The sequence below is a fragment of the Phyllostomus discolor genome, chromosome 5 (genome assembly GCF_004126475.2).
Source record: "Phyllostomus discolor isolate MPI-MPIP mPhyDis1 chromosome 5, mPhyDis1.pri.v3, whole genome shotgun sequence".
In the NCBI taxonomy this organism is placed as follows: domain Eukaryota; kingdom Metazoa; phylum Chordata; class Mammalia; order Chiroptera; family Phyllostomidae; genus Phyllostomus; species Phyllostomus discolor.
In genome coordinates, this window is record NC_040907.2 from 141,005,011 (window position 1) to 141,029,543 (window position 24,533).

Here is a 24,533-nt window from a genome sequence, read left to right on the forward strand (position 1 = left end):
AGGTTTGAAGTGCTTTGTAAAATGTAAATCATAAATTAAGTAGATAATATCACAAAATGTTTTTCTAAAAAATCAAATGAAAATCTTTTCTGTTGCTATTGTACAAAAGAGGTACCCCTTTCTGATGAGAAAAGTACCTTCAGAAGCACACTTCCCATGGGTGTGCAGGCTGCAGCCGGGCCCTGTAGCAGAGTCACCTCCCTGTAGTTTGTGTAACTGACACTGCTGGGATTGCACAGGGCATAGCCTGGGCCTTCTTATGCAGTGGCAACAGCTCCCTGGCTCACCTGGTGGACCCTTGTGTGGTTCAGGTAGTGCGTTTTAAAAATTCCTCCCACTCAGTAACCTGCATCAAATTTGAGAGCCCAAGTGCCCACATGTGGCATCCAGTTCCACTGTTTTCCAGGAGGGAATGCATGTAGCTCCCTTTCCTAACGTCAGAGACCGACTCTCAAGCAAACATGAGGACAGACAAGCTCCTGATGGTCACAGCAGAACACTAATATCTGTTAGATAGGATTTGAGTTTCCTATTGAGGAAGGTACATTTGAAGTCATGGACACATAGCTTGAACAACTCAGTTGGATTGGTCACACAGAGAGATATAGACTCATGAAATTCCAGTAAAGAAAGAAACCTCAGAGAAAATGATTCATGGCAGTTTTCTTGTCTGCAGATAATTCCGTCCTCTCTGCCTCAGGCTCTTAGAGCATTTTATAACTTTTATGCAACTCACATATGGCTATGAATCATAGTTGTATATATGTGTTTCCCTAGACATAGTACAATACTTGAGGCCAGCAATTTATCTTATTCATCTCAGACTGATTTACATGGAACTGAGCCCACTTGAGTAAGCCCTGCGCTCACCCTGCCCATTTGAGATCAGTCTCATAGTTATAGGGCAAAAAGCACACACAAAAGAATGCTAAATAAATGAAAAAATAAAATATAGTGATAGCCCAGGTTTCTGTTTATCCCAGAATATGGGATATTTTTTAAATCCCAGATAATGACATAAAAGCCCACATAAGGATGATTATAGCCAAAAGCAAAAATTTATTTACACATAGACAGATTTTACTCTGGCCCCTGTCTATTTTGTTTTGATATCAACTGAAGTATACAAGGAGTGATGAAAACAAGTCAAACTCCAGGCCCTGGAATTATTGAGCAGTTAGAAAAGGTCAGTAATGCTGCTGCTGTGTGGGCAAGCCTGTGATAATGTGATAATGTGATTAGACACCCCAATTCTGTTTGCAGAGGCCTGCTTTTTAAGTAAGTGACTCAAGCACTTTGTTTTGTCACTGCATTAAAGTCAATGTGCATGTCTATTTTTTTTCTACATGTTGTTTTTTCTTTGACAAAAACTCATTATGAAAGACAGACTCTTGAACAGAAGCTCATTTGGAATTCACCTAGCAGGCAGCTCCAGTCAGTTAGTATAGAAAGAAAGGAAAATAACTTGTGACAGGAATAAATTCTTCAATAGAAACTGGATATTTCCTTTCTGGTGATGCTCTGGGGAGTATAAAATTAGATGGTGAGTCTCTTCAAAGGAGGACCTCAAGAATCAGGCAGCTTAAAGAAAGATGACTACCTAGCCTAGTTGTATAGGATAAAGTGTTTTTATTAATCACCAAGAAAAATAATTTAGAGTAGCTGTACGGGAGCTCTCTGGTGTAAAGACAGTTCATTTACTCTGAATATTTTCACTTACACACATTCTAGGTCTAGTATCCATTTGATATGGATTGCCTACTGAGAGAGGGCTTCTTACTGATACATCAAAGCAAACTCTCGGTGTTCAGTGCAGCATATGGGGCCAATCAGAATGGTTCCAAAATCAAATGTGTTCACATATAATTTACTGGTAAGTACAGCTGGGTATATATGTGTATGTGCTATCATCTTAATGTTTATGCCCCCTCTCCCCCAACCAAATTCATATGTTGAAGTTGGAAAGGCCAATGTGATGGTGGCATTAGGAGACGGGCCTTTGGGATGTGATTAGGTCATGATTGTGGAGCTCTTGTGAATGGGACTGGTGCCTTACAAAAGAGCCCCCACCCCACAAGCCAAGAGCTCTCTCACACCTTCCACTGTGTGAGGGTATGATGAGAAGTCTGTGATCTGAAACACAGCCCTCCTCCAACCATGCTGACTTCCAGATCCCAGACTTCCAGAAACGTGAGAAAGAAATTTCCGTTGTTTATAAACTACTCTGTCTGTGGTATTTGATTAGTGCAGCCCCAATGGACTAAGACAAGATATACATAATCCATTTACTTATATTATACACAGACACGTGTTTTAAAAGCATTCTCTTTGCTACAATGTTCAATTTTCTTTATATCTTCCTACACTAATTAAATGTGTATAATACAAACTTGGAAGCACATTGAAAAAGATTAAAGAACTGAATTATGTTAACTTAGTTTATCCACTCTCTTAGAAGTAAAAAAGGAAAAAAAGAAAAAAGAAAAAGTACAAGTTCTCTAGAACAATTTAGCCAAACATGGAGACAATGAGTTTACTTCCAGTTTTAATTGGCCTGTCAACCACTGGGAAGGTAGCATCCTTCTGAAAATCCATCCTATCACCTTCTAAGTGTGTTGTTGGCTTAATTATGAGAAATGGCCACTTAACAAAGTAATTCTAGTCTGGATGCTGTCACCATAGGGTGAGAGGTTGGGGTAAAAAGAAAATTCTTCCAATTATCTTCATGAAAAAGTTACTGCTTAGAATACAACATGCAGGAACAGCAGCTCTTGAAGAAAAATTCACTCGATGTAATCTTTTTGAAATTGGCTTAATATTCTCTACATTCCTGTGGCAAATGTTATTATGGAAAGATGTATGATAGTCATAGGCCGGTGATTACAGAGACTTGGTGTGGGGGTAATAATAAAGAAGTACATTTTGTGGTTTTTAAAAGTGATTTTACTTAAAAGCAAGAGCTCTTGAAAACCAAACTGAGTCCAAATCTAAAATGTGTAATCAAACAAATTCTGGTCAAAATTGTTGCCCAGCAAATGGCACCTGTTTGCAGCGATAAGCAGGGCAGTGAGCTTTGAAGGCCATCAGATGTTTATTTAGCAGGGGAATTCGAAAATTATACCACAACATCTGAAATAAAGCTTTTTGGGTTGTTTCAAGTTGTTCTGTCAAGAATCTACCCTGGCTCACAAAACTGTTAATCAGGTTATTTTAGTACTTTTGGAAAACTGATAATCCTGAAAAGAAAGATAACCTGTAGAATGAACCTAAATTCCTGAAAAAGACACATTGGGCAGACTGTTTTATTTTATGTGGGGCTCCCCAGAAGCCCCACAGGCCCAAGATTTGAGTGTGAGTAGCTTTTTTGTGAGCTGATCCCAAGCCACTGGTGGGGAACGAAGGGAAGCCCATGGAATTTTCCTTAATAAGCAAGTATCCATTGCGGGTAATTCTGCTAAGTGTGATTCTGCCAAGAAATACTGGGAGCCAGTGGAGAACTGAGTTACATCTTAGAGTGGTCCCACTCCCTGGCTATGGGGTTTTCACCCACCAGCTCCTGCTGGTCTTTGGGTCAGGACTGCTTCCAGAGACATTAATTCCTTGGCACTTGCAACTGGCCACATGATGGGGCAGAGCGTGCTCAGGTGACAAAAGAGACCCACACGCAAACAGATGCAGGTGCCGGCAGTCTGAGTAGTAAAACAGAGCTCCATGGGTGGTGCACGGACATCATTTGCTACTCAAGGTAACTGGCAATTGTAAGTGCAGTGAAAGTTGCAATGATGTGCGTGAGTGAGTGCCTCTACAGAGGCAACTAAAGAACAAACAAACACATCCAAAAACCACAGGCATCAAAAGATATACCCTAGGACAGCCAACAGTGATTTTCGACCTTTTTCATCTCTTGGCACACATAAACTAAGTACTAAAATTCTATGACATGCCAAAAAATATATTTTTTGCCGATATGACAAAAACATAGGTATAATTTTGATTCATTCACAGCAGACTGCCATTGCTGTGTTGGCTGTTGTCATTTTTTAAGTTGATAGTCTAAAGGAAAAGAGATCAGTGACCCTGACCAAATAGTCAGATGTTGTATGTTTTAAAAACTCTGGTGGCACACCTATGTGCCACAACACATGGGTTGAAAATTGCTGCCCTAGGAGAACTGAGAAATGTGTAAAACACCAAATTACTCACTTAGAGCTTAGCGACTATGATGACAAGTTTCATCCTGTACCTGCATAAAGGTAAGGCGCCTTCCTCCCTAGTCTGATTGAGAAACAAAAAGGTCTGTAGACTGCAGTGTTTTCTCTGCTGTCTCCCTCCCACTATCTAAAATGTTTCTGTTTGACATCTGCCACTTTGGGTAACTTAGTTTGCTCTGTGTGTGTGTGTGTGTGTGTGTGTGTGTATACAATACAAACATACATACCTGTACACATAAATGTGCTCACATTGTGGGGGAACAAATATATTAATGATTTCTGGAAAATTCATGTATTAATTAGTTATCTTTACTAAAGGATTACAGGAAGTGTTATTATTAAAGGGATAGGGACTTTTCCTATCTATAATGAAAGTTCTAGATCTTATGTTCTATCTTCAGAGAGCATCTCTGAATAAGAAACCAAAGGCAAGGTGCACTGGGTCACTACGGCATATGCTCTGAAAAAGAAAGAAAATAAAGAACCAAAGGAGAAAGTAAGGCTAGGAGGACTCTGTAGATAATATTGATTCCAGAAATCGACAATGCACTGGTCACTATGCAGGGCCACACCGAACTGATCCACCCCCCACGGCGTCATTCTGAAGCCGTGAAACATGATGTTCTGATCACATGGCTGTGATATTTTCTTGTTGCTTAACTATTATTTCAAAAGTCATTAAATGTTATTATTTTGAAAATAAACATATCTTAAATGTTCCTGAAAAGCTGAAGGAACATCCAGAAAATCAATACATTATGTTTTTAAAAAGAGCTCATTAGGTGAGCACTCTATTAAAAGAATCTAAAGTGATCTTTTAATCCTTTCAAAAGCCAAATGTATACATTCGGCATACTCAGATTATTATACATAATATTTTGTATACATTTCTTCAGTAAGGCTTAAAACGTCTGTCATACTCAATAGGCACTGACTGTGTGGCCTGGAGAGAGCATTGGGCTGCTGAGGTGCAGCTCCTTCCTCATGAATGCATTCAACACTAACCGACCCTCAGGGGTGGTTGAAATTTCTAGTATTTAAAATTATACTTGGAAAATAGAGTTGAATTTGATGGAAAAGGGTACTATCATCCCATGGAGCCTCAGCTGTGAGTGGGCGGGAAAGGGTGACTATTATGGCAACTCCCCTGCTGAGGAGATCCCATTGGGAAGGCCCAGTGCTCCCTGAAGTCGAGTCTCTAGGCCTGCCCTATCCCAGACTCCAACATATGCCTGGCACAAATGAAGGTCTCAAATGATATATGATAAATTCGTTAAGTAACTAATTTCACACAACCTTCTCAATAGGAATGTAAAACAAACATTAACTTCATTTTACAGGGGAGAAATGGAATGAAAGAAATTGCCTAATCACCCCCAAGAACAAAGAGCTGGTGAGTACCAGAGGCCTGTGCTTATAACATGTTTTCTCAAGAGGAAAAAATAACTACTGTGGTTCACTATGTATGTTTCCTATCATTTATTTTACTTTACCACATATTTTACCATAACTTAATGTAGTTTTTCATGTCTTATATCAGATGCCTGTTTTGGTAGGAAGAGGGTTAAAGGACTGGCAAATCCCTATTTAAATATTGGCAGGCTTTGAAATTTTAGTGCTTTTTCGAAGCATTAACATATCCAAATACAAGTGAACCCACAATCTACTTCAACAGCATGGTAGATTTGCAGATAATGAATTTACACAAAGGCAGTAAAAATATTAAAATCACTTCACAGTTGTATGATATTTTGATGTTATCTGTCTTACTATTTCTAGGCTTTCTGCCCTCTTGTATAAATTATCTAACTCCTGCTTTCACTGTGATAGCATTTTTTAAAAAATTGAATATCCATGTATTTTTAATGAAATGGAACAGCCTGCTGAAAAATGCAAAAGGCAACATTTTTATCATTTGCATAAGTATTCAGGTTTGTGGCAAAGGGAAAGAGAACCATATTCAGAAAAATTTCCCAGACAACTAAGTAAGATTGGGAATAGTCTCTATAGAACCAAACTACAGGTTTGCCCAGTAACCAAGGTTTAGTGAATAGGTCTGCCTACCATTTGGGTGTGATGTTAAACTGAGCTCAAACCTTTTTACAGACACAGTGGACACGGACTTCATTTTTCCATCCAGTAGCTAGAACACCTGAGTGAGGGCCTAAGGAAAGTAAGATACTTTTACTTGAAGGTAGTAGAACATTTAGTGCAATGAAGTGTAAAGAAGACAGAGAACTTGCTTTAAAAATTATTATTCAGAGAAATGAAAGGTTATGAAAATCATGCGTTGTTCAGGTATGGGAAATATCTAAAGTTTTGTTGTTATAAGGATTCTGTTACTTCTATCAATTTAGAAATGACTCAGGCTATGAAGATAGATAGATGATAGATGATAGATAGATAGATGATAGATAGATGATAGCTAGATGATAGATAAGAGAGACAGATACATGACAGATAAAGAATAAACTTCAATTAACTAAATCCCTTCACAGATGGACAACAGTATGGTGAGTACCACAGGGTAAGGGGGATTAAATGGTGATGGAAGGAAATGTGACCTGGGGTGGTGAACACACAATGTAATATACAGATGATACATTATAGAATCGTAACACTGAAACCTATATAATTTTATTAATCAATGTCACCCCAATAAGTTCAATTAAAAGTAAAATTTTAAAAAACTTTAACTTAAAAAACAAGTTAGAACTCTCACATAATAAAATTTTGACTGCACCACACATTTACAGATAGAAGTTGTTTCTGTTCTAAAAAATAGTAATTACAACAAGGAAAGAGACTCCTAAAATATAGTCTTTGGTAAGTAAAGATTTAAAATAATTTCATGAGTTTCTCAGCCTAAAACTATGGTATTATAGAATGAAAAAAATTATTTTCAAATCCTATATTATCACAAATTATCAAATTAAGATTGAATAATAGTTATGTTTAATAAAGGAGAAAGGAAACTGAAATCTTTTAAAGGTGTAATCCTCATTACTAAAAAATTAATTGTATATTTGAGATTATTACATGTAAATCCTAGTTAACCAGTTATTCTACCTTCCTAAAAAATTGGTACAGGAATAATATATGGCCTTAAGAAATAGATGTCATACAGAGAATACTGTAAAAAAATTTTATATAATTTTTTTCAATTAATTTTAATTTTTTAAATTATAGAGATAGACTCTGACCCTAAGGAAATAAGTACCTTGTAAAATTGTCAATATTTAATGATTTGACCCAAAATACAATATAATTTTCTATGGGTCAACCTAACATAAGAAATAATTCATTCTACATACAGATATTAAGCATCTACTATATAACTGTTGCTGTGGGCAATACAAAGGTTAATGAGACAAAAGTATTACTGGATTATAAATAATTTATAGTACATAAGAATTACCTGTAGGCATGTGGTAAATATCATAATAATATGGAGGAGGAAACAACTATATAATAATAAAGTAATGATGTTAAAAATGTGCCATAACATTGCCAGCCTGGTGCTGGAACCATGGCCACCATGCTCTGACTTGAGACAATGAGTTTGCACGCCCGTGTCCAGGCTCCTGTTGTGGGCAGTGAACAGCAGGTGGGCAGCAGCAGGGGGGGAAAGGAGGGGAAGAAGGCAGGCAGGGCCCAGGAGTACACATAGCCCAGAACTAGCTCTGAGGATGCCAAGAGGCAAAGGGAGGTTTATATAAATCCAAAGATGGAATTATTATGAATGAAAGGCCCTGACTGGTGTGGCTCAGTGGACTGAGCACTGGCCTGCAAACTGAAAGGTCACTGGTTCGATCCCCAGTCAGGGCACATGCCTGGATTGCAGGCCAGGTCCCCAGTTGAGGCTGTGTGAGAAGTAAACAAATAATGAGACTCTTGCATATTGACATTAATCTCCATTTCTTTCTCCTGCCTTCCCCTCTCTAAAAATAAATAAATAAAATCTTGAAAAGGAAAAGAATTTCAGGATGGTAGCTACAGAACATTAAACTCCAAGCCTGGGGCTCTTCTGAGCACTGAGCCCTGTGTGATCACACTTGTCTCACAACCATGATGACTGGCCCGTGTCGAGTGGCTACAAGTCACAATAGTGCTGAAAGGAAACATACGGCTTACCGCATTTCCTACCGCACCACTATACCCATGTTCAAACGGAGATCACAGAAATCTTCATCACATACAAGCTCCGAAGGACTGAAGAAATCTGAGACTGTATAGATAAACTAAGGGAAATAATATTCAAGAAATAAGAAGCTTCAAAAAACTGCTATTAGTTGAGAAGATACTTGAGAGAGAGAGAGAAAGTCAAAGATCAGAAGACCAGTGGGTCTGCAGTAAACAACTGTTTCTGGCTCAGAGAAAGGAGAAAATGATGAGAAGCCATTTTCTGCAAATGGGTAGTTGAGATCAGTTGGTGGAGAGCAGCGAGGTGAATGGAGAGGATGTGTATGCTGGGGACCAAACAGGTTTGTGAGCAATTGTTAAATATCAAAACTTTAGTTAAGTTAGATGCCAAACCACTCCTTGCTTGGAATTAATTGACATTTGTGGCATAGGTATTTAAACCACAGGAATCACTACATTCAAGGTTGTAAAAGCTTGTGGGGATCCAGCATGCAGAAACCTGAAAGCCAAGTGAAGAATATGTTATTTTGTAGGCAATGGGGAGACATTAATCTGATCCATGCATTCTTCATTAAAATGAATCTGACAGAATTATAGAGCATTGTATCAGAGGGAAAGCTGATAAAAGGAAAGTCAGTAGGTCACTGCAAAAGACAAACAGAGAAATAATTGCAGGACAAGAAAGATGTACGGGACTCCAAAAGAACAATTAACCAATTGAGAAACTAATTTGATGAACTGGAGTTAGGGATGAAATGGAGGAGGTATTAAAAAAAATAACTCCCAGGTTAAACCTTCATATGCTGGGAGATGATGAGACAATGTCACAACTAATAAAAATAGAAAAGAGCCCACAGAACAACTGATTTGACAAAATGATGAGTTCAATTCTAAATGTGTGTGTTATGCCCAAAGGATATGCCCATAGGTCTGGGCTAAATGGGAATTTGGGAATTCATGGGAAAGAATCCAGTTACAGACCGTAATAAGATAATAGTCCACCTACTAACCCTCCATTAAGATTGATAGTTTAAGGAACTGAATTGGAGTTAAGTGTGAGGAGGAAGAAACAGAAGATGAGAGAACGAAGGAGAAATCCCTGGCGAACCCAAGTAGATGGAAGGTGAGGGAAAGAGGAGGAATCAGAAAAGTCTGAGGGTCCCAACAAATTAGTAAATAATCATTGATCTGTGTAAGACATCTCAAACAGAGAAACTTTTATTTCTGAGCATCTCTGAAATATAGAGTGAAGAGGAATTGCATAGGAAAACACTAAAAAAAAAAAAGAGAATAACAAAGAGAATAACAATCAGTCCATTCACATCATGGCACTTGATTCAGGGAAGTTTAACAACTTATTTCCTAAGAGTGCAAACACTGCTATTTACAAAAGCCCCTTACAGAGCAGAGTTAACACATTCAATGTCAGAACTGCTTTGCCCTAGGAAATAGGAAATAAACCATCACAAACATTTGTTCATTGACTCTTTTTTTTTTTTTTAACCAATTACCTTGGGTTGTTCAGGGAAGAGTTCTTTCATGTTGCTTTAAATTTTTTTTTTTTTTGGTAAGGTAACTAAAATAAAAAAAAAAAACAGTTTTTCCTTTAATTTCAGAGTATCAAGAATATTTTTAAAACATCTAGGTTGTTCCTAAAGTAATTAGTAGGATTTAACATTATGACTCACAAACAACCCTATTCTGTAGCATTTCTGGTTAACAGTCTGTAAGTTTGATTTAATAGTGATGCAGTTTATGTGGAATACAACACAAACCTTTATTAAATATATGAAGTATTTTCTTTCTCTTTCAACTGTTTGTGGCATGAGGTCAGAATTTACAGAAGTGCAGAAATTTTTCATCCCATCTTCTGTCCCTTAGCGAACACAGTTCAGGGTGAACAAATGACGGAAAGCCAAATGAGCTAAGTGATAAGATCTTTGAGTTCAAGGGTTGCATTTTCCCTTTTATCTTCTGTGCATAGGCTTATTTGGTTTGGGCACTTTCCATTTCCCCTATGAGAGTTTTGTTTAGAATTCTGATTGTTTTCTGGCTACAAAGCAGTCACAGAAAAATGTGACTTCTATTTTTTTAAAAAATTATGCAGAATGTTCATAAATATTGATGACCAAAAATTAATGACTACAAATCTGGCCTATGATAAGCAATGTATTTTAAGTTATGGTGACCCAGAGCATATCAAATACATTCCCAAATGTACATAATACAATGGCAGGATTCCTAGTTTGAGCTGGAAAATGCAGCCACAGGGAGACTGACAATCAGTGAAAAGGTGTCTCTAAATGAATAGGCTTATAAGGAGTAGCAGGAAAAGCAGAGATGTAAACACAGGTAGCACACAACACCAGAAATATGAGAAAAAAAAAAGACATGACCTGAGAATACATACTAGGAAAGAAAGATCTTTTCAATCACTTGGAGAATGATCATCACTGATGGTGTCATTTTTCATAAGCAGAGAAATACAATAAGAAAGGTGCAATCATGAGGTGTCAGTAGCAAAACAAAATGCTTACACTGGAGCTGAATAGACTGAAAGTCATATTGCAAGGCTTAGTCTGAAAGCATTTGAAAACAATCAGTCCATTAAAGAAAAAGACCCCCAAATATTATGAATATGAATAGAGCAATAAAATTATTCATTGGAAAACCAAATCTGGGAAAATGCCCTAAGCACATTTAAATTAGAAAACAAATTTACCCAGCATTCTAGCCTCACTCAACAAAGTCCTTTAAATGTGCGCTCATGATAACATAGAAGTCTATTTTATCTTTGACCTCTCAGCTGTATCCTCACCTTCAAATTCTTGCCTTAGAAGTTTAATAAGTATTAATGCAGGTCTTTGTGTCTTCTGGGTCTTTGAAGAAGTTTTTGCTATTTATGCCAGGAACTGGTACACACTTGAGGAGTCTGGACCAAGGGAAATATATACAGAGATAGTGTCTTAAAGTAGGGAGTTCTCTAATAGCGCAGGCACAAAGTAGAGTGCTGGAGAGAAAAGTGAGAGGTGGGCAGGACAATTCAAAGCTGTTTGCACGGTTCAGGTCAAGGCTGCCCCAAAATATGACGCTCTGGCTGAAGGAGTTTGAGAAAATTACAGAAGCAGGAAGGTCACCCTGACCTTTACACTAGTCTCCCCTGAAACAGTCATAAAACCCCCATGCAAGAGGTACATATGTACATATGTACCCTCTCTATACCTGAGGAAAGGAGCATCCTTATCACCAAAGAGAAAGGGATGCCAAGAAGAATCTAGCCAGTGGGTTTTGCTAAGTTTCCCTCAGTTTACCACACTTACCTCATAATCTCTGACGTCATATTTCTATATCACTGCCCACACTTCATCAAATCTAGCAATAGAAATAGTCAGGATTCATTGTTTCTTCTGGTCCACATTTCTTTATGAAGCCTACCGTGTCACATAAAGCTTGTATTAAACAATTTTCTATGCTATTTTTCTGTGAATCTGTCAATTTACTTTTCAGACTCAATTAGGGACCTTATGAGGGTTTCCTCCCTACACCATGAACACCTGCCTCTTTGGGAGGTAATGATAGAGCAGAGGAAGAAATGCCTCCCAGAAAGTCATTGCTGAGTATTTCCAGACAAAAAGAAAGGAATTTCAATAGGTTTCAGGAAAACAGTAATATTTATTCTTCCATTTATTATCTGCCAATCTGTCTCCCCTTGCCAGAAACCATGCTTCTCACTTTTCCTATACCAAAGTGAAATTCCTCTGACTTTCAAGATGCTCCACAAGCAGGCCATACCCCACCCCCACCAGATGCTCTCTCTGTTTCATTATGCCCTCCGCTGGGCAGTGCTTCTCACTCTCCCATAGGTGACCATGGCTGCTGATGTGTTCACTTCTGTTCTCCTGGAAAGCTGGTTTTCTCCTACTTACTAATCAAAACTCATCTCTGTGTAAGTCATCGGTACCTTTTCCGGGACTGCTGAGTGTTTCTAACTCTGACATCCTAACTAATACACATTATTCTCCATTTCCTCACCCTCCTACAAACATTACTCAAGTATCATTCATCCCCTAGGTAATAGGGCACACACGCCCTGGGTATGCAATAATGAGCAAAACCTCAAAACTCTAGGGAATCCAGATGTGTAGTCAAGAGTAAGGCACCAAACTGGACTTTAGATTTTATTTTAAAAATGTAACTATTTTTTTGTATTCATTAACCTTGTCTTACTCTTTCAAATTCTTAGAGGACAGAGATCTGAGATCTCAATGACTTTTGCATGTTTTCTCAATTTAAATATTAGATTTGTAATGTATTCATCCTATGCAGAATTTCTTAACCTATACAGAACTTGGAGAAAAGGGTGCCCATCCAAAATCCCCCCTTCCCTCTACTTCCAACCCCTTTTTTTGCTGCTTCTCTAATCTTCCCGTTTTTAGGCAGCGTCACCCCCAATCAGCCATCCAAGCTAAGCAGTTTCCTAGACTCCTTCCTTCCACTCTTCCTTCCCCCACATTTAATTCATTCACCATGTCTAGTTGATTTAACTTCCCATGCCTCTCTCAAATTCACCTATATCTTTCCAATCCCACTGCAGTGGCCTGAGACTATGCTTTTTGCATTTCTCACCTGGCCAATCACACTGCCTTCATGCCTCTTCCCTCTTTTAGTCCTTTCTCCACACTATTTCAGCATTTTTTAATTAAATGAATATTCAGTCATACCCTTCTGGTTAAAATTGTTTGATGGCTACCTATATACCTGTCAGATAATACTCAATTACTTAGTGTACAGCATGGGTTCCTTCCTGTGCTATCCCCCTACCCTCCTTTCCAGGCTACCTGCACACACATTTACAGCCTCGGCTCTTGAAACTCTATAAACATTGTATGTTCTCTTACACCTCTATTTGTGTATTCTATTCCTCTGTCTAGAATGATTTTCTTCTCTCCAGTTTATAGGTTGTTTAATAAATTAAATATTGAACTCAAGTGTCTAGTCTTCTCTAAGAAGTCTTCAAACTCAACCTATTCTGCATCCCTCAATTCAATCTCTAAAATGAATTAGGTGCTTTTGCATAATATTTATATATATATATATATATATATATATATATATATATACAATGATGAATATATATATATTCATCATTAACCTCTAAAGCAATTGCCTGTCTCCCCAACTAGACCACGTTCTATTCTGTCTTTACCATCCTACCTTAAAAGCACACTTCCTAACACAAAGGAAGTTTTCAGTAATGACGGAATGAATGGATAGACTAAGTATTCAAACACTTGCTCATTGAATTGACACCAAGTTCTTTGGAAGATAAGAAGAACTTCATGAACTTTTACATGTATAACAAAAAAATAAGCTTCACGCCATTACAAAAATGAATATTTATTTATTTATTTATTTATTTATTTATTTATTTATTTTAAGCCTCACCCAAGGAAATGTTCATTGGTTTTAAAAAGAGAAGAAGGGAGAGGGTGGGAAGGGAGGGAGGGGAAGAGATAGACAGACAGACAAACATCTATTGGTTGCCTCCTGTATGAGTCCCAAATGTGGTACCAACCCAGCCTAGGTTATGTGCCCTGACTGGGAATTGAGCCCACAACCTTTTGGTGTACAGGACGATGCTCCGACCAACTGACCCACCCATCCAGGCCAAAAGTAATGATATTTTCAATTAATACACATAATAGGCAGAAATAAACAGTGACTTTTTCATTGGTAAACATAGATTAGAAATCACACCATCAATTAGTGAGCCCAGAAATTATCTGTGGTGTTTAATTTGCTTCTTTCAAGTTTTCTTTGAAAAATTGCTTTAAGCTAACAGCAGGCACTTTAAAAATATTCATCATTTTTGTCTGATAGTTATAATTATGTTAATCTTCCAGACAATTATGCTTAGCAATATCTCTTTTATTTTTTCCAGGGATGGTAAACACTAACAACTCTACCTCTTTCCCCTTAGCTTGACACTGTGTAACTTTAAGGTGTACGCTGTGTTGATTTGCACTCGTACACTACAAAATGATTACCACCCCCGTGTTAGCTAATACCTTCATATAATTACCGTTTCTTTTTTCTGGTGAGAACATTGAAGATCTAGCTCTCTTAGCTCCTGTCAATTATACAGTACAGTATTACTAACTATAATTACTATGCTGCATATTAGCTGTTCAAAACAATTTATCTTATAGCTGGAAGTTTGTACTCTTTAACCAATCTTTCCTGTTCCCCTGCTCCCCCAAGCCTCTGGTAACGACCATTCTAATCTCTGTTTCTATGAGTTCAGATATTTTAGATTTCACACATAAGTAATATCATACTGCATTTACAGTTTCCTATCTTATTTCACTTAGCATAATGCCCCCAAGGTCCACCCATGTTGCCACAAGTGGCAAGATGTCCTTTTTATGGCTGAATACATACACATACATCACAGTTTTAAATTATCTTTATTCACTTATCCATTGAAGGACATTTAGGTTGGTTCCATATCTTAGTTATTGTAAATAATGTTATACGTGAATTTAGATATCTCTTTGCGATCCTGTTTCATTTCCTTTGGACACATACCAAAAACTAGGATTGTTAGATAATATGGTAGTTCTATTAGTAATTTTCTGAAGAACACCCACATAGTTTTCCACAGTGGCTTCACCAATTTACATTCCCACCAACAGTGCACAAATGTTCCTTTTCCTGTACACCCTTGCCAACATTTGTTAACTCTTTATCTTTCTGATGATAGCTACTCTAACAGATGTGAGGTGATATCTAACTGTAGTTGTAATTTGCATTTCCTTGATGAGTGATGATTAGTACCTTTTCACATACTCGTGGGTCATCTGTATATCTTGTTTGGAATACTGTCTACGCAGATCCCCTGCTCATATTTAAACAGTATGTTTGTTTGTTCATTTTTTTATTGACTTATTTACTTTCTCTATGTCTGCCTCAACTTTCTCATACCGGTAAAATGGAGATGATACAAGAATTTAATTCATTGGTTGTGAAAAGTAAAATGGCATTTTATGCAACATGCATAAAACTATGACTAGTACGTAGTATGTTGTATATTGAAGCCCAATAAAAACTGAAAAAGTATCGCTGATTGTAAGGAGTTTAACGGTGGCAGGAAAAATAAAGCACATATTTAAAAAACAACCATAATTCAAAATCAATGCAGAAAGGAAGGATCAGGCAAAACAGTGTGGAATTTTAGAGAAGGAAGAACATTCCTTGCATGGGGAACAAAGAATGCATGGTGAATAGTATGGGGTTTTCACTGAACCTCAAAAAACAGAGAATGCCCCAGACACCAAGCAAGAAAAAGCTCAAGGAATTCATCACCACCAAATTAGTATTATGAGGTATGTCAAAGGGAGAGAAGGAAGAGGAGAAGAGAAGATGAAGGAGAAGAAGGAGGAGATTTGTAAATATGAATAAAATGGCAATAACTATATACCTATCAACAATTACTTTAAATATAAATGAATTAAATGCTCCAATCAAAAGTCATAGGGTATTTATGTATAAGAAAACAAACTCCTCACATATGCTGTCTACAAGAGACTTACTTCAGATAGAAAGACACACACTAACTGAAAATAAAGGAATGAAAAGGGTATTTCATGAAAATGGAAACAAAAAAAGCAGGGGTAGCAATACTTACACAATACAAAATAGACTTCAAAACAAAGGCTATAACAAGAGACAAAGAAGGATGCAATAATTCCACTTCTAAGTATGTACCTGAAGAAAACCAAAACACTAATTCAAAAGACATATGAATCAATATGTTCACTACACCCTTATTTACAATAGCCAAGATATAGAGGCAACCTAAGTGTTCATCAATAGATAAATAGATAAAGAAGTGGTACATATATTCAATGGAATATGACTTGGGCATAAAAAGAAAGAATGAAATCTTAATATCAGCAACAACAGATGGACCTAGGCAGTATTGTAATGAATAAAATAAGTCAGAGAAAGACAGATGTAGAATACAATATTACTTATATGTAGAATATTTTTAAAAAACAAAATAAATGAACAAACAAGACGGAAATGAACTCACAGACACAAGAATATTTTGAAGGTCGCTAGATAGCAGGAGTTGGGAGATCAGGGATAAAGGGGAAAGGATTAAGAAGTACAGATTGGGAGTTACAAAATAGTCACATGGATGTAAAATATATCAGAAATGGAGTCAGTAATATTGAAGTAATTATGTATGGTGTCACATGATACTAGATTTATCAGGGTGAAGACTTTGTAAATTATATAAATGTCTAATCACTATGTTTTACACCTGAAACTAATATAATATTGTATGCCAACTGTAGCTGAAAAATGAAAAATATTTAAAAGGAGGTTTAAAGGTAAAGATGAAAAGGACTGGGGACTAGAGGAGGTAATGCTCATGCTTCCAATGACAAGGCAGCATGATGCAACCACCATGTTCCTTCGTCCGTGTACTCTTCAAAGCTGTCCATGTCATCAGGGCTCTTTTCCTGATATGGGCAAGATCAGGGCAAGGGCTGTGTCTAATTTTTTTTAAGTGTAATTTTTCCTAATATAGTAAAACATAAATGATTGCTTAATATATTCTCTGTTGGAGACTACAAACGTAATGATTTCTTATTCTCTTGACATCAGGGCAGGAAGGTCTCTTTTTAAATTAAAGTCCAAAAGAGCCATTGGATATTTTCACCTCCACAGTTTGATACCTTAGCACTGGGCCCTGTTTCCACGGGAGTGGGCGTGCATAAACAATATGTAGAATCTGGGTCTTTGGAAAGAGCCCATTTCGGAGCTTCTGATCATCTATGTACACACCAATTTAAACACCAATTTGGAAGGATCAAATTTATGAATTTAAACCAATCACAGGCTATTATGCTAATCTCTAATTAAACACCTAACATCAGGAGTATTCCTTTCCTAAGTACTCCTCATTTTCTCAAGTAAGCAGAAAGCTTTTGTTCTAGCAAATGGACCACACCGGAAAAAGGGGGCAGGGTGGGGGAAGCAGTGGTAAGGATATCTGTTTATAACAGCTCCATGGGAAACAAGAAGAAAAGCCAAGGGAATATTGAAAGCAGAATGCAGAGGCCAGGAAAAAAGAAAACTGTTTGCCTATTAAGACAAAGACCAGCTAATCCATTAAGATCAGCAATTCAGTGGAAATGTATTTAAAGAATGATAGGAAAGACCTGTTAGCACAGTACAGGCTAGAGAATGCTTTTACTAGATTAAAAGAATAAGCCCTTTGAGACAGGCCAAGAGTCATGTCCTGCCTCCTTTGCTTATCCCCGACATCATACCTGAAATAGGACAGGCATACAATAAATGTTTGCTAATGAACAGATGCTCAAATGCTCCAGTATGACACTAGAGATGCAGAGTGTTATTAAAAAGGTTTATTTTTTTTACAGCCTTGAAAAGGTTTGTGCCTGAATAGCTAAGAATTAAAGCATGCTGACATCAAATCACATTTACATTTGTGCTCAGATTTTAAAAGAATCCTTAACTTTATTTAGGTAATGATAACTAGGACACAAGTATATTTTCTGCCTATTAGTTTTTGCTATTTATATTTTTCTTTTATGTCATTAAATCTAGATATTCATCAATCCCACTTTCAAATACACATGGCTTCTCATCAGTTCCGACCAATATTCAAAATGACATGGGTAATGGAGGTGATAGTATCTATACATTTCACTTCTTCAGCACCGGAAGTGTCTCCCTTGGGGATGGGAGACAGTGCTTCAAATAATTTCCTCTCTATTGGCTTCATAAACACCCTAACCACTATGCTCCCTTGAGTGCATTTATATTTTACTACCTTTGAAGAAAAGTAAGAAACATTGAGAAGAAAAAGCTTAGAAAATCTGGCTCCAAAGGGAAAAGGTTTTAGTACAGCTTTCAACATTCTAATAAGCAGTTTACTTCCCTCCAGCTGATTGCCCTGGAATGAAATAAAATCAAGAAACACAAACAAAACCAGAATCAATTAGTTATTTTCCTCCCCTGTCCCCAGCTGCTGTTTGCTCCGCAGGAAAACGAAAATCACACACAGTACACAGCACAGAATTTCGTTCACTGGGATGTGTGGCCCTTCCTGGAGGGCAGTGTGCTCCCTGCACAGGCCCCTCCATCAGTGTTGGCTACGGTCAGAAAGGGGTGACTCTGAAGTCCTCAAAAGTGACGTGTAATGCAGGTGTCTGTCTACGCTGGCATCTGATGAGATGATGTGAAAAAGCTTTGAAAAGAGTAACACAGTACACAAATGGACATTATTATTATCAGTTATTCATAAGTAAAAACTATTACTAATATTATACAGTGTGATCCTCTCCTGAATAGGTACGCCCCAGGACAAAGGTAACTCTGGATTTGACAGTTTTCACACCTTTTCAGCTTTCCCATTTCACCACAACGATGAAAATAAAATAAAATAAAACTCCAAAGAATCAAACTGATCTTATCACTCCTACAAAATAATAAAATAAAATGTGAAAATCAAGGAAAGATAACACCCCAAAAGTCTAGACTATGTCACATTTTTGGTATGAATATTAGGAGGAACACTAGTAGCAGCAGCCACAGTTGCTGAACACTGTCTATGTTTCAGGCATTATTCTAAGCCAGGGGTGCCAACTCATTTTCATCGGGGGCCACATCAGCCTCATGGTTGCCTTCAAAGGGCTAAATGTAATTTCAACTACTTAACAGTTAAGGAGTAGTGACATTTATACAATCCCAAAATTATTTTAGCCCTTTGAAAGCAACCATGAGGGTGATGTGGCCCCTGTTGAAAGTGAGTTTGACACCCCTTGTTCTAAGCCCTTCATTTATAATACTTCACTAAATTGTTACAACAGCCTTTTGAAGTGGGTTTTATTATAATGGCCACCTTACAGAAGGGGAAACTAAGACCAAAAAAATAATAATAATAAAGGCTTTAAATTAACATGAGAGAACTTCTCACAACCAGGGATTGGAGGAGCCAGGATTTAAATCTTGGCAGCCTGACTGACTAACATATAGGGCCTCCTGTGCAAAATTAGCCAACAGCTTTGCAGTGAACAACGACAAATATTTAATGTGTTGCCCTGGCTGCTGTGGCTCAGTAGATTGAGTGTCAGCCTGCGAACCAAAGGGTTGCTGGTTCGATTCTCAGTCAGGGCACACGCCTGGGTTGCAGGCCAGGTCCCCAGTAGGGGGTACACGAGAGGCAAACACACATTGATGTGTCTCTCTCTCTCTTTCTCCCTCCCTTCTCCACTCTCTAAAATCTTTAAAAATAAATAAAATCTTTAAAAAACAAGTATTGAATGTGCTTCTTCAAAGACATTTACATCATTGCCTAGCTAGTAAATGGAAGAGTAGAGTTCTAACATGGGGTGGGAGGCTGAATAATGGCTTTACAAAGATGTACATGTTCTAATTCCCAGAATCTTTGCAAGTTACTCTATACAGAAAAACAAACTTTGTAGATGAGATTAAAAATTTCGAGATGGGCAGATTATTTCTATATCATCTGGGCTCTAAATGTAATCCCAAGGCTCCTCACAAGAAGTGGGCAAAAGGGTCAATGCAGGAGGCAGTATTGACGTGACAATGAAAACAGACTTTCAGTGGTGTGACCAGAAGATGAGTTTTGTCAGCAGCCCCTAGAAGCTGGAAGAGGCAAAGAATAGATTGTTCAATGGAGCCTCCACCAGGAGCCAGCTCTGATGAAACGTGTGTTTTAGCCACATAAGACTCATTTTGGACTTCTCACCTTTAGAACATAAAACAAATATGTGTTGTTTTAAGCTACCAAATTTGTGGTAATATTTTGCAACAGCAATAAGAAATTATACACCTGAACTTGTTTTTCCTAGCAATCAAATAAACGCATTTATTTTCCATGATGACAAACTAACAGGCACACGCCTTGATGATGGTCTGTGTCAGAGTTCTCTAAGTGGTAGCACTGGAGTTCCTGAATCTCAGGCAAACTTTGTTTCTAAGTGAAAACATTAACAATGGAAAAAAGAAAAAGGTCCTTGAAGTAGGAGAAAATGATTCACTGCTTGAAATTTAGAAGCAAATTCACTCATATATGGGACGTAAAACTGACACTCATAGACACAGACAACAGTATGGTGGTCACCAGAGGGAAGGGGCAGAGGGGTTAGTAAAAATAAATGGGGCCAATACAGAATGATAGAAAATGACTTGACTTTGGGTGGTGGGCACACAATGCAATATACAGGTCATGTAACATAGAAATGTACTCTTGAAAACCATATGTAATCTTACTAACCAATGTCACCCCAATAAAACTCATTAAATATGTAAGGAAAGAAAGAAGAAGAAGGAAAGAAGGAAAGGAAGGAAGGAAGGAAGGAAGGAAGGAAGGAAGGAAGGAAGGAAGGAAGGAAGGAAAAGGAAGGAAGAAAGAAAGAAAGACAGAAAGAAAGAAAGAAAGGAAGGAAGGAAGGAAGGAAGGAAGGAAGGAAGGAAGGAAGGAAGAAAGGAAGGAAGAAAGGAAAAGAAAATTCAGTGTCATGCTTGCCAATGACTTGCCCGGAGTGAAAGAATGGCTGGGCTGGAAATAAACATAATTGTATTCCTCACAGCAGAACACAGTTATTGCCGTTTACATGGAGAAGCAGAAGACACCTGCGCTCAACTGAACTCAACTACTAAAACCATGGTGGCTACCTAATGACCAAACTCAACTATTAGATGGCCAATAAGGAAATGTGTCTCCTTTCCTCACCACCCCCCACCATCAAGAATATATCCAGCTACCCTAGAGCAGGTCAGAATGTTGGATATACAACACACTCTTGAAGACACACCAGATGAGAGATAGTGGGTAGGTCAGAACTCGGTCAAGACTTGTCAACTATGTACTTTAATTCACACCCAAAGATGGAGAATGTAGCAGAACCTTTCACATATGTCCAACTTTTACCCTTTTCCTTAGTCTGACAACCAAAGAAACAACATGCTACTAATAAGTATAGGAATAATAATACCCTACCACAAAATGCCAAATAATTAATTCATACTGCCAAATTGTATTATTAAAAAAAAACAATTTTTTATTCACTTTAGCTGCTTCTATTTAAGCCACATATATGCACTTTGTTTACCTACTGGTGGGTGCCAATAAGTCCTTCACTCAATATATTTCTTAGACATTTTTGCACATTTACATTTATTAATTTTAAAAATTCTTTGAACCAGTGATAAAAAAAACCATGAGAATTTAAAGGGAAAATATTGTTTCCTCCTCTACTACTCTAAATTATGTTAACTTCAATAAGATGTGTATCCTGTTAGACTTTTCTTTTGGAATATGCAAACTTATACGGGTATAAAGTTTTCCTTTCCTGTTTTTGGAAACTTATTTTTTTATATTTTCCCATTCTACTTTCAACAGGGTTGTCTTTTCATTTTAGTACACAGAGGTCTGTCCTGTAATTTTTGTGATGGTTGTATTCTATTCTACACCATATGATTTATTGTACCATTACATTATTAATTGAAATATTGGTTATTTTTTTATTTTAATTGTTGTTCAAGTACAGTTTTCTGCCTTTTACCCCCATCTCAGCCCACCCCCCTGTCCTCCCCACCTCCCTCCCATTTCCACCCACCCTTGTTATTGTCCATGTGTCCTTTATACTTGTTCCTACAAACCCTTTCCCTTTTCCCCTGAAATTCCCTCCCCTCTCCCCTCTGGTCACTGTCAGCCTGTTTTCAATTTGTATCTTTGGTTATATTTTGCTTGTTTATTTCTTTTGTTAATTAGGTTCCTGTTAAATGTGAGATCATATGGTACTTGTCTTTCACTGCCTGGCTTATTTTGCTTAGCATCATGCTTTCCAGTTCCATCCATGCTGTTGCAAAGGGTAAGAGCTCCTTCTTTCTTTCTGCTGCATAGAATTTCAAAGTATTGCTAACTCAGTAACTCCAGGGGGCTTACCACATGAATTATGCCTTCTTCAATCCTGGGTAGATGGAAAATATTGTCCCTCTCTCTATTAATGTAGAGATATTGGTGTAATCAGATGTTCTTAACAGATTTGGCTTCTCATTGGACTGGTTCTTCCAAAGTTGTTTCTGGTTTTGGTTTTGTTTTAGGAAATATTAGTAGGTCAAATCAAAAAGAGTATTAAAGTAGTCTACTTCCACAAAGGCACCTAGCACATGAAAGGAGGTCAATAATCTGCTGATCGACTGAGTGACTATGATTCATATATCAAATTTTAAAGTTAAATTTACCCTCTTATTGGATCCCCAACCTCAGTACATTAATACATCCCCCATTTTTATATAAAAGTCAGGGGGGATTTATATCTGATTTGCAAAATATTGTACATGGGAGAATATAGCAAAACAAGTACTGTTTTTGAAATGAAAACAATTTTGAAATTCTGCATTGTATCACTTGCTTTTTGAACAATAAAACAAAATTAACTTGGATAAAGGAACAAATGCTTAAGACAGCAAATTTACAAACACCCCCCAAATGACCATAAAAGACAAGTGTGCAATTAGGTAACCAGCTGTGGAGGACTTCAGCAGAGTGGACATGGCTTCTCTCCCAAATTGGCCTTTTGTTTGAGGCTCTCATATTGGCCTTTTGCTGGAGGCTCTCAATGCCTGCATCACACATTTGGCAATAAATGTATCTGATGGCTGCCTGCAGAGCACAGATATAAGATGCTAAATCCCATGAAATACACTGCATATAGTTATTAAGGATCTTGAAAAGTTAATGTTTTCTTGACAAACATGCTTAAATTCTGCCGGCTAAAATTCATGAAGTCACTACTGTCTGCTAAATGTTTATCAGTCTAGGAAAACTCTTCCAGCCGTGTTCCAGTACACGAGGCACTGATACACAGCTGTGAATGGCATACAATACGCTTCTCAACTTGTGCTACACAAGGGATGAGTATTTTCTTTTTCCTTCCATTTGGTTATTCTGCAGGTGTTTTAGTTTATACAAACATGTTTCTGGAGTCTAACAACATGAAGCAGATGGCAAGCACTAGTTTTCCATTTGGGGGTTGGAAAAATTCTTTGTAATTTTGTTTGCTTTTTGAGGTTTAGACACTCATAGAATATTCACCTACCATTCATTGCACAAACTTTAGAATTGTCCCTGGCACAGAATAGGTGCTCAAGACACAATTCCTGAAATACTGATGCCAGTACTATGACAAGATAGACAGAATACTTATCAGTAGTAACATTTAACTACTTCTTCCTCTCTCCTGAATCGGTATGATCTCAAACAAGATACCAAATACCAACAGTCCTTAATTACATCAATTATACATATACTTTTACATATATAATTGTTCTTTGGCACACATGTACCAGTTTGAGAGAGTTGGGTATGGAGAGGAAAGCCTAGACTTTCTTAATATTTCTTGTTATTCTTATAATTTCTTAACAATCTTGAATTTCCCATTTGTTTCAGGTGCTCACCACTTGTGTGAGCTCTCGCAGGTTACTTGAATGAGCCTGAGTTCCTTCATGTCTAAAATGCAGATAGTGCCAGTTACAGAATAGAGCTGTTGTGGATCAAAGGTCAGCTGCCAGGTTACAGGTTAGCAATCCAGTATCTGAACCACCAACAATATTTTGTCATTCAATTTAAAGAACCATATTTCTGTCTGCTCAGTCTCTTTTATGTATCTAGATAGATATTAGGTAGGTAGGTAGATATATAAATGTAGATAGATAGATCTCAGATTTATTAACAGATAATTTTAGAGTTTTCTTATATATAACAGATATATATATAAATATATATATATATATACATACATGAGTGTGTGTGTGTGCGTATACACTCAGATTTGCCTTAAGTTTATTTTTTAAATTGGGATAAAAACTATAAAAATGGTCAGGAATGGCAAGTGCCTGGAACACGTGCCTCTGCCTTCCGAACCCTCGATCACCACAGTCTTTACTGCTGGGACCACAAAAGACCTCAGAATCCTTCCCAAAATAGCGCTCCTGGCAGCCCCTATTATTCTATTGGATTAGTTCTTACCATGAAATGCATTTGCCAACCTTGGCAGCAGTATCACACATCCCACGTAGGTGTCCAGTGTATTTATTATCAACTCTGCAATT

General features: G+C 37.4%; 1 protein-coding gene across 3 annotated transcripts in view; it reads right to left on the bottom strand.

Moving 5' to 3' along the window:
* The window catches only part of PRKG1 (protein kinase cGMP-dependent 1), a 1,342,121-nt gene that overhangs the window by 364,846 nt on the left and 952,742 nt on the right, over positions 1-24,533 (bottom strand). The window lies entirely within an intron of this gene.